Source organism: Amblyomma americanum, chromosome 1 (assembly GCF_052857255.1).
Source record: "Amblyomma americanum isolate KBUSLIRL-KWMA chromosome 1, ASM5285725v1, whole genome shotgun sequence".
Lineage (NCBI taxonomy): Eukaryota > Metazoa > Arthropoda > Arachnida > Ixodida > Ixodidae > Amblyomma > Amblyomma americanum.
Genome location: NC_135497.1, coordinates 504,433,699 through 504,447,501, shown reverse-complemented (window position 1 = coordinate 504,447,501; position 13,803 = coordinate 504,433,699). Strand labels below are relative to the sequence as shown.

At 44.4% G+C, this 13,803-nt stretch overlaps 1 long non-coding RNA gene across 1 annotated transcript; it reads right to left on the bottom strand.

The window, feature by feature from the left end:
- Positions 1-4,050: 4,050 nt before the first annotated feature.
- LOC144106519 (uncharacterized) lies at positions 4,051-13,803 on the bottom strand. The gene is made up of 5 exons (XR_013309037.1): positions 13,690-13,803; positions 12,151-12,334; positions 10,634-10,758; positions 6,390-6,497; positions 4,051-4,094 (listed from the first exon to the last, which is right to left on the bottom strand). It is a non-coding gene; the product is annotated as an uncharacterized LOC144106519 (long non-coding RNA).

Genomic DNA, 13,803 nt, shown 5'->3' with positions numbered 1-13,803 from the left:
ATGCAGTCCAGTAGGATCTAAATACCAATTAGTTAAAAAAAAACCATCGTCCTCATCAAAATTTTCTGGACCTTAATATGATGCTCGCATGGAAGCTGTTTGGCCTGAAGACTTTTGAGCCAGTTTGCACTGCATTGAACAAGAGCAACTTGGAAAGGAAGAATGGCCGACTAATGAGACGAAGTAGGGAAACAGGGAATGTAACATTGTGCAAACGACTGAAATCATTAAGCGGTTACTTCCTCCAAGGGAAGAACCAAGCAGCGGACCGCATTCCAATAAAATCGGTTGTTAGTTTATTGTTTCTCCATCTACTTCTTCTCCCAGACCTCTTGGTAGCTTAATTCTTTAAACAGGAGATGCGGCTTTCAAATAGCGAAAAATGGCCAAAAATTTGGAGTTGTGAACATCAAAGTATTTGATCGTGTTACTCGTTTTAATATGCAGTCCCAAAGTTTCATTGCCTGATTCTACCTTCAAGTAGTTGACAAAAGTGTTTTATTAGGAGGTCCTACATATCGTAAACCGTTCATATAGTCGTCATTTTTTGAACCCTCTGTGTCTTTCCGTCTTTTCGCTGTTGCGACTAAGCGGCGCGAGCTTTGCTACGGCAGAAACCTTGATTTATTGTTTTCAAGTCTAGCGCCTTAGCGGGACACCAAGCCAATCCAAAAAGAGAAAGTTTCAAGGTCTTGCCATGGGGCCGCCCCGCGTCGGCGTTGGTCACCTCAGTGATTGCCCTTAGCAAGTGGCAGTTCGCGCGGTATCTGCTTTTGCGCTCGCATAGCAACTCTCTCTCATCTAGCGTTATATGGTTTTGGGCTCCGTAGGATTCTTCTTTAGGCCGCCTTCATTATTACGAAAGGTTATGTTTTGATGGGTTGCTAGCTAGAACCACGTTCTGCACATAACTTCATTTGCCAACTTATAACCTAGGCTGTGAACTGAACATTGCTGCCTACAACGTATCATCAGGTGCTGCTAACCAGTTAGTTCTAAACTACTGAGCACACAGCTGATATGGTGCATAGTTTTCTTTGGTTCCGGCTTCGTTGCGCAGGAGCCTTTTCATAATATCCAAGACGTACAAGGAAAGAGCTGTTCCTCGCTGGCTGTCAGAAAACCCGTCAAGGGACTTCTTTGTCGGCGCACCGGTACTGATGCCGAATCGTCAGTGCCTGCAGCGAAAATAACAGATACGAAAGAGTGACGAAAGCAAAGAAAGTATTCAGCGCAAACTCTTAATCTTTTCAGGCACCATTCGTCATTTGTTGTTTAGGCAGATGCTTTTTTCTTCCACCCAAACTGAGTGTGTCCTGAAGCCAACTAATAAGCTTTTCAAGAAAAATACCCGCTGCTATTTATACATAGACATACAAAAAATTTCGTAGATATGCTAGAACGGTTGCAGATGAGTACCAGAAACGTCAGGGAATCCCATATTTGCTATTCTATACATGTTGAGATGATGCAAGAAAAGTAGTGGTAAAATGACGTTTACGGAAGGTAAAAATTGCCTACAAAAGTATGGTGGAAGCTGTGTTATCAAGCTCACTCGTTTCAGAAATGTTATATACGACATTCGCTCTGGGGCACAATAAGGGCCGCAGGTTGCGACATAAAAAAAACTGAAAACTGGCTGAAGCACATGCATCAGTGCTGCCTGTAGCCCAGGCTAAGAAGAAGCTATAAATTCACAGTTTACACAGGTGTTTACATACACATCGAAGCGTTCAACCTGATCCAACTCCTTCGAGTCGCCGGCTATTCAACATAAGTAGCCATGAAGTTCAATGTTCAGCTTTTCACACACCCAATTTTACTGTGATCAGAAAAAGGTTTACGACACCTAAGACAGAGAGGTTAGTTTGATGCAAAATACCCTAGCCTGCAGCACTTTCCCCGGAACGGAAGGTAAAGGAGAGAGCCATAAAGTGTTATAATGGGTAGCAATTTATAGATAAGATTGGTGCGCGCCTGCGACACGACGTGGCTCCTGGTAGTCCGCTTCGCGCTGTGAAGCCAAGCACCACGCCCTGCAAGAACCCAGTACAACTCGGTTGACTTAGAAGCGGCCGTAGAGTGTGTCAGAGGTTTTAAAGATTCTAGGTCTCCAGGCGCATCATATGTCACAATTTAACGACCACTCATTGAGCAAGTGCTGCCTGTACAATCCTAGTACGTGCGCTTCCTCAATGCCCCAGAATCGTCATATTTGTAAAAGCCTCTTCATTCAGATAAAAAAGACCCCTGTGTTTCGCATTTGATGCTATTGTCTAAGGAAGAAAAGTGCGAACTCCATACATCTGTGGTCCAGGGCTATCTCCTGTGTATGTGTCTGTCAGCCTATAGCAATGTCTTAGCATTCCAGTACCCTACGCCACACCATTCCTTTTGAAAATAAAAGTCATTGCTGTGTCGTTCAAGATAGCATGCGACGCAGACAACCGCTGAGCTCGAGGTGCAGATTAACAGTGCGTTTATTGGGCGCTTGCGCTCTTATATCAGCCACCCGGCTGGCCGGCTTGCACAGCATGGTTGCCAGTCTTGAGGGCCCTGGTTGCCAGATCTGATACATCTTTCTCCCTCTAAAAAAAGAAAAAAAACTAGCACAATACAACAGCAGATCGATTCAAGCAATTTCATGAAAGTCCTTTTGATACACGAGGCGGGTGGGCTTTTTCCTTAACCGGGTGCTGCGGCGAAGCCCAGCGTCGTCCGGCTCGGAATTCATGGTTTCCAGAGGACTATGTTGCCCTGGCTCAGGGTGCTCTTGAGGCGTGTGGGCAGCCGTGGCTTGATCGTCACACGTGGGGCTCGAGTTGCCCAGGGACTCCTGTGGTGCCGCAAGCCTGGAAGAGAAGCACAGTCGCTAGCACTGTCTTCCGTACAGTCAGGAATGGTTTCCAGTGAGGGGTCGAACTCTTCGTTTGTTCGCAGCAGATGTTGACGGTTGCGACGAAGCTGATTCACGTCTTTTTTACGGACCATGTATGAGCGAGGGGCGACGGCGTTTTCTGCGAGGGCCTTTGTGGTCCACCCTCCCTTGTCGAGCAGCCTAACGGTGTCATGCTCGCCGAGTGCTTCTAGTGGACGTCTCTGAGGGTGGGCTTGGGTGTGCTTTTTGACCTCTGGTGCCCTACGGTCTGCGAAGTCAGGCAGCCTCGCTCTTAACCTCCTGCCCATGAGTAGCTCGCACGGGGCTTGTCCGGCCTCGAGTGGTGCTGTCCTGTAATTAAGAAGGCGATCCAAAAGTATTCATTCACATATAGCGCCTTCTTGAGGAAACATTTCACCAAGTTCATCCCTTTCTCTGCCAAACCGTTTGAGCGTGGAAAACCGGGACTAGAAACAACATGGGCAAATTCAAACTGTTCTGCGAAAGCATGAAATGCCTGCGATTAAAGTTGTGGTCCGCCGTCCGTGCATACTTCAAGCGGGATGCCGTGACGTGCAAATATCATGGCCAGCTCCTCTATTACACAGTGGCTAGTAGTGTGAGAAAGCGGCTCTACTTCAGGGTAATTGGAATAGGCATCGTAGACTGCAAGGTAGTTCCGTAATGCTCGAACAAGTCCGCGCCTACCCTAGCCGACGGTAATGCGGGACAATGCCTTTGCATTAGGGGTTCACTTGGTTGCTTGTAAGCGAAACGGTGGCAGGTTTGGCACCTGGAAACTTTCTCAGTTATTTCTGCTGCCATACCAGGCCAATACATCAATACTCTGGCCATTGCTTTGCATTTTCCGACGCCCAAGTGGCCCCCGTGTAGGCGCTGCAACATTTCTTTTCTAGGGACTTCGGAATGACAACTCTATATCCACGCAACAGTACGCCTTCCACACTTGATAGCTGAGCTTCGAAGGGAGCTAGCTGACCTATAACGCTATGTCCATCTTGTAGGGCTTCAGTGACTCGCCTTAGCTCGTCGTCTTCACTCGTTTCTTTTGCCATCCGCTTGGCTGTTGTGTCGCTGACGAGAGTGGAGAGGCCGGCCGTTGCATGGGTGGCCACATTTTCTAGTTCACTTTCAGGTGGCTCATCGCTGTCGCATCGGATTCTTGAGAGAGCATCCGCCAGAGCAAGGTCTCTCCCTAGGACGTACAGCAGAGAAATGTTGAACGGCATGAGGCACATAAAGAAACGCTGCAGGCGAGGAGGCATGTCTGACAGGTTCTTCTGGGCAATGGCTATCAGTGGTCGATGGTCCGTTTCCACTATTACGTCGACATTAAGACATTAGGTGTTATCTTTCAGCAGAATATGTCATGGGATGTCCACGTGGACAGCATGCTAATTAAGCTAGCACAAGTAATTGGGCTAGTATACCGCAATCGCAATTTACTACCACCAAAAATCTTACTGTTACTTTATAATACCTTATTCTCCTCCCGACTCAATTATTGTCACTTAGTTTGGTCTACGACAACTTACGGAAATTTGCAGAAGCTTCACAAGTTGCAGAAAAGGTTTGTAAGAATAATAGAAAATCTGCCGTTTTATTCACATACGTATCATCTATTTCCCAAATACAACATAATTCCTGTTACCAAACTGTTTGATTATATCCTTTGCAAGGCAATTAAGAATGAAAACGCTAGCAACAGTTCATTTCTACATCGTCTAGCCAGGTTACAACCAAACACTACTACACGCCAGACACGTCACACGGAGCTCTGGAAAGTAAGGACGTTTCGCACAACATACGGCCTACAAACAATACAGAATAAACTACCCCGGTTACTAAATGATTTAAATCATAAACATATCCAACTTGAAAAGGTGACGTTCAAAACACTCCGCCGGTATTTCAACATGTACTAGGACACTTCGCTTGCCATTCCTGTTTACTCTGTCACGTTGTTGTTTACCCTGACTGTACCGCTTGTCTGTATTCACTTTGTTCTGAATTTTATTTGAAGCAAAATGTGCTTAATTTATCTGTTACTTTCGCTAAACTCATTGCCATCGCACATGAATGTTTCATTGCTTTTGTAAGTGCTTTCTAACTTCATTCTACCACATTTTCTGTATAATTTTATGTAGTTCTTGTGAGTGATTGTAATTGCAGATGTTTTCGTGTTTTGTTCTATTTTGTTTTTGGATGAGACATGCCGTTTCATTGCGCCTATGATGCTGTCAAGTGTATAGGGGGGCCTCCGGCTTTGTCAAGCTGTCGCTTGTGACAGCTTTTACTGCGGGTCTCCCGCGCCATGTATTCATTAGGCGCAAATAAAACCATTATTATTATTATTATTATTATTATTATTATTATTATTATTATTATTATTATTATTAAAATCGCGAAACCGTTCACATGCGAAGTTGCTTTGAAGTACAAATCCATCCTCTGCCTGAATTGCTTCCACTTTTCCGCCGGCGCTTCGGAGAGCAGTTGGCGATTAGGGGGCGGTAGTACTTCCATTGCGCTGGCTCAGTTGAAGCGGGGAATGGGCGTGATAAGAACTTCTGACACCATGTGTCGTTCAAGATAGCATGCGACGCAGACGACCGCTGAGCTCGAGGTGCAGAGTAACAGTGCGTTTATTGGGCGCTTGCGCTCTTATATCAGCCACCCGGCTGACCGGCTTCCACAGCATGGTTACCAGTCTTGAGGACCCTGGTTACCAGATCCGATACAGTTACCACCACCACTGCCCGATTTGCTGGTGTTTGTGTTGAAACCGAAGGCATGCCCATAAATCACGGGAAGCGAAGTACTAAACCATACCTTGTAATTTGAGAACGGTACATGTCTGGCACTTGCCTACCTCTACAGCAATCACGATAAGCCTGCCAATGTGTGTGCAAATGCTCTTGCGCCTGCAAATCAGGCGCGATTTTAATAGGGGAGCAGCTAACCAGAATCACTAGCGCCTGCGAGAGCCTTCTCTTTCGTGCCATATGTCGTATGTGCAGCCGCTGACAAAGCAATGAATTGAAGGGGATTGCTTCCAGCTCATGCAGAGAGGCTATTGTAGCATCACCGAAATTCGTAGGCGTTGTAGAGAACTTTTCTGATTTTTAGTAAATCTAGAACACTGTTAATGAATAGCGAGCCTCTAAATTAGACCCACAGGCCCACCCTTAGGCTCTATGCATCTGACAAAGGTTGAACCTGGGCATTGTCGTTTCTTTCGCTTTCCCAACTTTCTCATTGTACAGCACAACGAAAAACAAGTTGTATTGCTCTGTTCTGCAGGAAATGGTGCTACGTGGTAGCACGCACTGCCACGTGGTATGAAATGGGCATGCTGTGCTCGTCAGTAAACTCTATAGCGCGTTGCATACATGATGAAACACGGTATTACAGCGACCCAGTAAATGTGAAATGGCATTTAGAGGAGCTGACATGTCAGTGCTTTGACCAAAGCGATGACACAACGTACCTGTGCTCTCTGCTGGCCCAAAATTCGCGAGCGCCGGGAATTGCACGCTCGGGATCGGCACCGAATGGCGTCGCCGACCAAGTCTGTAACTTCGCAGTGTAGGACCGCCTGGACATGAGAGCGGCAGTGAACAGCATGCGTCTTTGTTGAAGTTGTTCTGTTTATTCACTGCAATAGCGATAAAAAAAATGTATAACACTGAGCTCGACCATTAGGTAGGAAAACACCGTTCCCCGAAGCAGAAAAAAAAAATTCAAACCACTGGCAGAAATGTGCCGCGAACATATTAATTAAGACTTTGAAGACGGCAAAGTAAATTTCCTTATCGCCAGTGATAACAGAGGCTAATAAACTTTATTAAATAAATCAATGAAACAGCGCACTCTCTGATTTTTTAACCTATAAGGTGTAATCACTTATCCGATTTGTGCCTGAGTGGCCCACATTACCACAGAGCAAAGGACAGTAATACTTTCACGTTTCAACAAACATCCAAAAACAAATGCCCTCTTTGCATTATTTCATTATTGAATTAAGAGTGCATAAGCGTCTAAACACATACAAGTTAGGGTGTTTGCTACGCGCCTTTTGAAGCATAAGAGAATCGTACACCAAAACTGCAAGATTTTGCTCCTGCTCTCAAAGAAGCTTAGCAGACGCCGCATTGGCTCAGTGGTTATGGCGCTCGGATGCTGACCCGAAAGAGGAGGGTTCGATTCCAGCAGCGGCGGTTGAATTTCGATGGAGGTGAAATTCTAGAGGCCCGTGTACTGTGCGACGTCAGTGCACGTTAAAGATCCCCAGGTGGTCGAAATTTCCAGAGCCCTTCACTACGGCGTTCCTCATAGCCTGAGTCGTTTTGGGACGTTCAACCCCCATAAACCAAGTAAAAAAAAACAGCTTTCAAGAGTGCGTTTTCATGTATGCTGGCTTGCCATGCTCTATATCGTGTCTGAAAAATTGTGCAAGAAAGTACGAACTACTAATAAAGTAACTTCCGAATAACAGCCTGAGGGGAGAGCTGGTGCGTGACGAAATGAACGGCGGCGCAAACAAGAACACTAACTAGAAAGAGACAACACATGCGCACACTACCAACTGTTTATTGCGCGAAAAGGTGGCATATTTAAACATTCAGCTTAAGCATGTGATATCGCATTATCGCTCCGAACCCAGCACGTGGGAAAAAAGCACTGACATCAGGAAAACGAACAACCCCTGCAGAATCTGGGCAGGAGTCCCGATCAGATGGCAACTGAAATTATTGAGGCTTTTATGATTAAAAAGAAGGGAAGCATTTGTGTTAGCGACTCTTCGATATCCCTCCGTACAAATCAAGTTTCATTTCTGGATAGTTTTTTGTGACATCATGTTCAGTGCGACTCTTCAGCCCTCCTTTTCTAGCGGCCGTCTGTGGAGTTTTTTTTTTAGAATCTTTGTTACTGTCTACACCTCAATACGGATTTGATCAAGGCAGATCCACTGAAACAGCTTTTCTAACACAAAAAGAAATAATTCTCGAAGCATTTGAAAATAAAGAGATATGCATAGGAATTTTTGTTGACTTTTCATAGGCTTTTGACCACCTTATTCACCACAAACTACTAAAGAAACTTGAACTCTACGGCATACGTGGCACACCACTCCTCCTCATCGAATCATATCTTCAACATCGTTTTCATTGTGTGCACATAGTAAATGAACTCTCTTCTCTTCAGAAAATTTTTACCGGCGTCCCACAGGGAAGTATATTGGGACCTTTACTTTTTATTCTTTACATTAATGACATTGTTAATATAAGTAATAAGCCTCAATATGTAATTTACGCAGATGACACTAGCATGTTCTTTAAAGGTAATAGTCTCGAATTTCTAGTCCCAACCATTAACAGCGCGTTGGATGCCCTCAAACACTGGAGCGAAGCAAATTCCCTGGTACTAAACGCGAAAAAGACAAAAGCAGTTGTTTTCCAAGCGAGAAATAGGGCGATCATGGCAGAGCATCAGTTTCCCATTGGGAATTCTATTATAGATATTGTAGATACGGCCAAAACACTTGGAGTATTTTTCAGTAAGAGCATGGTCTGGGACGCTCACGTTAGTATAGTTCTATGTCGCCTCACGAAATGTGTAGGAATGCAAGCAAAATTTCGGTATTTTCTTCCGACGTCTATAAAAATACTAATTTACAACACGCTGTTCCTCCTTCATTTAAATTACTGTTTCTTAGTATGGGGCAATACAACGCAGGCCAACATAAATAAAATATTCATGCTCCAAAAGAAAGCAGTCCGGCACATAGCAAACGTCGATTACCGTGCGCACACAGAATTTTTCACGCGCTTTCAGATTACACCAGCTCATGACCTATATGAATATCATTTAGCACTGAGATATAAAAAGTGTATACGCTACCACCAGTATACGTTCCTAGAACTATCCTGCCTGAAAGCCACTATTCCAACATATGCATTTCGAAATCAGTCATTCTGGTGCGTTCCCTTCTGTCGTACAGAATACGGACGTTCTATGTTACGCTTTGCAGTTCCACATGTATTAAATAAGCTGCTGAGTAGAGGAATATCTGTGGAAAAAAGTAGCCCACGTGACATTCTTGTCGCTTTAGAGCTGTGACTTTCAGTCCCTTTTGATAAATGTGCTGACATACGCAAGCATTTTTTTTTTAATATGTGTACTTGATTCTATCAATCAGTTTGTCATATTATAAAAAGCGTACAAAAGCTTTAGTGTTCTTGTTTTGGGCGTATAAGTTATTTTCTTTGTCTTTTAACAATATATGCTCGCAGCGCCTCTTAACTTTTTTTTTCTACCTCGTCATTGTTAACCAAGCTCTGTTGCTTTCGTTGTATTTTGCCTTGTAGAAGGGGCCCGGGCTCCTTCAAGTGAATTTTTATCACTTTTCTGTCAGGGCCTACCTACATCTTCCTGATGTAAATAAAGACGAACTTGAACTTGAACTTCTTGAGTTTATCTTTATAGTGTTTGCAGTTTTTCGGTTTCTGACAGCTTTTGCTTCATTTGTTTACTCTGCTTTCGCTAAGATTGTTATTTGTTATTGGTTTTTTAGTGTCTGACCACTTTTGCGTCTCATGTAGGACTCTGCTATAGCTACGATTGTGTGACGCTGTTTTTTCTAAAAGATGGCCCCCTCCTTTAAGTTTTTTAATTCCTTTTATCAGAATCTGTTACTTTTTTTTCTGCAGGGGTTAAATTTTCTTGTTCGTTTTCCTGATGTTGATGTTTTTTTTCCACGTGCTGGGTTTGGAGCGATAACGCGATGTTACATGCTTGAGCTGAATGTTTAAACAAGCCACCTTTCCGCGCGATAAACAGTTGGTAGTGTGAGCATGTGGTGTCTCTTTCTTGTTAGTGTCCTTGTTTGCGCCGCCGGTCATTTCGTACTGATAAAGTGTTTACGCAATTTGTCCTGCATGTCAGTGCCAGCCATATGGCTTACACTGATCGGCACCAGCTAAGACGTCGCTCTTCTTTTATTCGTTGTAAATTAGAGCAACAAATCGGCAGTATTGACTAATGCCATAGCCATACCGCAGCCTGTAGAATCTTCTATCTAGAGCGCAGCCTCGCAAAGAAAAGGTCAACGAAATTAGTCCGCCCCTCTTCCGTGCTCTGCTGCTAATGATTGGGTGCTACTTAGCTGATTTCTTTTTGTTTCTGCACATGTGCAGCAGGCACGTAGAATGGTCAGTGGGAGAGCATGAGAAAGTGTAACTGGGCGTAGGGAGGTAGGGTAGGGAAGTAGACAATAGTTTATCCGGCAGCGAGCGACTGCACACAAGTTCACAACTTGTCATCTTGTCAAAAGCAGCGGTGTCGACTTGCTGAACCAGTTTTGGGCTATCGCTGACGGTTTATTCACGCTAAACTGGCTTGTCTGATATGAAAAGGCATAAGCGTACAGCAGCATAAGGACGTCATTGAAATCCTATCCCCAGAAATGCTATATCACAGTTCTATATCACACTTCACTAATAACGTGTGAAGCAAAATTTTTCTCTTAAAAGATGGCTGCCAACCATAGGGCCGCTACCCCATGCCAAAGAAGTTAGAACTCTCCTGCTAAACTCGTTGTGGGTGTCCCTGTTGTATTGAATTTTCGCGAATTGTGACTCCCCCCTTCCAGCCGTACTTCACTTGTGGCACTATTTTTCTTCGTGCTGACTGCACGCCTTAGCTGTGCGAAATCCTAAAGTATAGCTTTACCCGGGCGCCGGTGTTTTGCTTCATCAGATTCCTGAAGTGTGTGCAGGGAGGAGTTGCTTCTGCAGGATGTGCGGGAATCCGCTGACGTGGTTGATGACGACTGGCGTCTTTTGTACCACCACCACCTGCGATGTCGACCACACTTTTTTGAGACGCGATGTGGGAATTACGGACACTCTAAAGGTTTTATCTACATCTTGTAATTTACTAAAACCTTGCACCTTAAATGGTGAAGATTTAGTGGTATGCTAAACTTTCTGATGTCTTATGCCTTACATTTGATTTGTTTCTATATAAGGGAATTTTCAAATATAACTGGACGGCAATTAAGAATCCTTGCTATGCCTCTTATATAGGCAAGGAGAAGTCGAAAACCAAATTCCACTGAAGTGAATCACATGTGCAAGTAATCTTAGTTTTAAAGCGAAGCATTCTTGTGTTCATCTTCTTTCCATGGGACCCCCAAACTTCTTAATGTTGACCATTCAAGCTGGACATAGAGCACTCATGTATGGAGTGCTTGCAAAAATCTCTACTGGAAGACGTTCGTAATACAGAGCTCGAAAAACAGGGTAAAGGGTATCTATTAAAAATGATTAAGGTTTGAGGCTTTCTAGTTTCTTGCAATTTAAAGCGATCTGTAAGTAAGAAGAAAATAATTGAAAGCTCCAGCTGCTTGGGGGAATTTTGCCGCCACACCGTGTTTAGAGAAACCTCTCCAAAACGCTTGTAATGAGATTTTTATAAGAAAACTAATACACAACGCAATAGGTATATGCCTAAATTGCGAAACTCGGGGCAGCTGTTCAGCATCACCAGTTCAGCATCGCTTTTGCATCCAACGTTCTCGTTGCTATGTGGCCCACCATACACATGCCTGCATCCGGCCGGTTCTTCTTATTACTGTCGAGGATACTCGTATGGCCTACGGAATCCCAGCAACCAAGGCTGCCACACCGCGAGACCACCTTCAGTCCTGATGCGAGGCAGAAAACTGAAGCTGTGAACAACATTGGTACCTCAGCTTAAACAAAGTGATACCCTCTCTAGCGTATAACTTGCCACCAGCACCTTATACCCGCGCGGGGCTGTGCGTGCAGGGACTCGCTCCGTAACTAAGCCGCCGATTCCACACCTAGCGCCAGAAGCGCCATCTCTCGGGCCCGCCATAAATCTGTCTAGCACGGAGAGCACCCACCCGAGGCACCGCGACTGTGTAGCACTCAAATGTGTATCACCTGTAAACTTCTTGCAAGGATATACAGCAGCTCTAAAAATTAACGCATATTTCTTTCGACAGCACAAGCAAGATAGGCTTCTTTTTTTTTTACTGAAAGGAAGCGCCAAAAGCTTATGTTTGTTTTTCTTCCTTCAAATCTTACCTGTGATGACATAGTACAGCTTGTACGAATTAGTAATGCACTTCAAAAAAAAGTTACCGATTTTTTTACGTTTAATTCATTAAGCGGTCTCCGGATAGCGTTCCCCACGCGAAATGTCAGAAGGCTCACACGCACCCCGTCAGGACCAGGCTGAGCAGCAGTGGCACGATGATCGTCAGAGACTCGACAGGGATGGCTTCCTTCGCAGAGTGAACCACCCGGAGGGCTTGGGTGACGCTCTCGAAGCTGCGAAAATCGACTCGCCCGGTGGCTTCGTGGACGTAGTCCAAGGTGGGTGGTAAAGGTGCCGCTACTTGTGCTGCAAAGTAATAGCGCAGTTGCGCTATTCAGAATCTGGCAACAGGTGAGAGTAATTAGGCTTCACTGCTGCTCGCTTTTCTAAACGCCTACAAAGCTCAGTACACTGCTGAAATACTGCTGATGTAGACGGGGAAGTAGAAAAGAAATTGTACCGCGAACCGCGGTGGCTGTGCACTGTGGGGAAACGTTCGCACAACGGGCGTTTTTCTCCTTACCGGTTTTCTGCCTAGATATAATCACCTTGCAGAGGACGTTTCTTCAGAACAGTTTAATTTATGTCGACCCCGTTTATTTTCTTGCGCCGGCTACGTTCTTATGAAGGAAAAACGCTAAGACGCCCGTGTGCTGTGCGATGTCAGTGCACGTTAAAGATCCCTAGGTGGTCGAAGTTATTCCGGAGCACTCCACTACGGCACCTCTTTCTTCCTTTTTTCTTTCACTCCCTCCTTCATCCCTTCCCTTACGGCGCGGTTCAGGTGTCCAACGATATATGAGACAGATACTACGCCATTTCCTTTCCCCAAAAACCAATTATTATTATTATTACTTTATAGGACCACAGGGCAGATAAATACTTTTTTTTCAAAATGCTGAATTATAAGTTAATTGTGCCAAATTTTCTACTAACTCTAGATATATCAACGAACGCTGCAACAAAAAAATTCAAAATCAAAATGTATGCCTCTCGCAATCAAGATTATAAGAACGTTTCGACCTCTACCACTCTGCTAGGAATGCGATGATTGTTGAGCAAGCCTTCTGCCACATTTTGTAAACTCTGCCGCCATTTAGCAAGTTTGTCAAGAAAAGCATATACTACAAAACAATTTTCTGAAGATATAACAGTTGAATATTGGTTGAGTGGTCACAAAATTATTTTTAATATATTTAAAAATTTCATTTGTGCATATCGAGAAATAAAATTGAAAACACCCATCCTTTCTATACATAGTCTTTTTTTTTATGCGGCACAAGTGGGTCATAAGCGAGAAAAAACTTGAGGTCTGACGGTCTGCTTTCTCCCTTCCTTACTGAAATAGTGACTTCGTTTTGACTGATGACCTAGGCACGAAAACAAAAAAAAATGTGAAAGTCCGTCTCCATTTGGCGGCAGTTGGGCGCGCGCACTATACACACAAGAAACAACTTAACACTTTGAGATCCCCTAATTTTACCTACCTCGTACATCAAGGTTTACTTCATAGAAACGATTCCTGTTTCTGCCGTTATTACACGATTCTGATATAGAACCCCTACTGGCGTTAGAGGTAAACTGTCCAGGAATCTTTCCTATCTATTGCCGCGACGTCTAGAAAGGCCTCATGCAAAGTGTTCGAATGAGTGAATCCTCACGAGGGTCATGATAGGCGGTTAGACGCCGAAGTCCAGGGACGTCTTCGGCTTGCCTATGCCAGATGCCCAGCAGGACGAAAGGCCATGGCTTGTGGTACGAACCAACGAAAATCG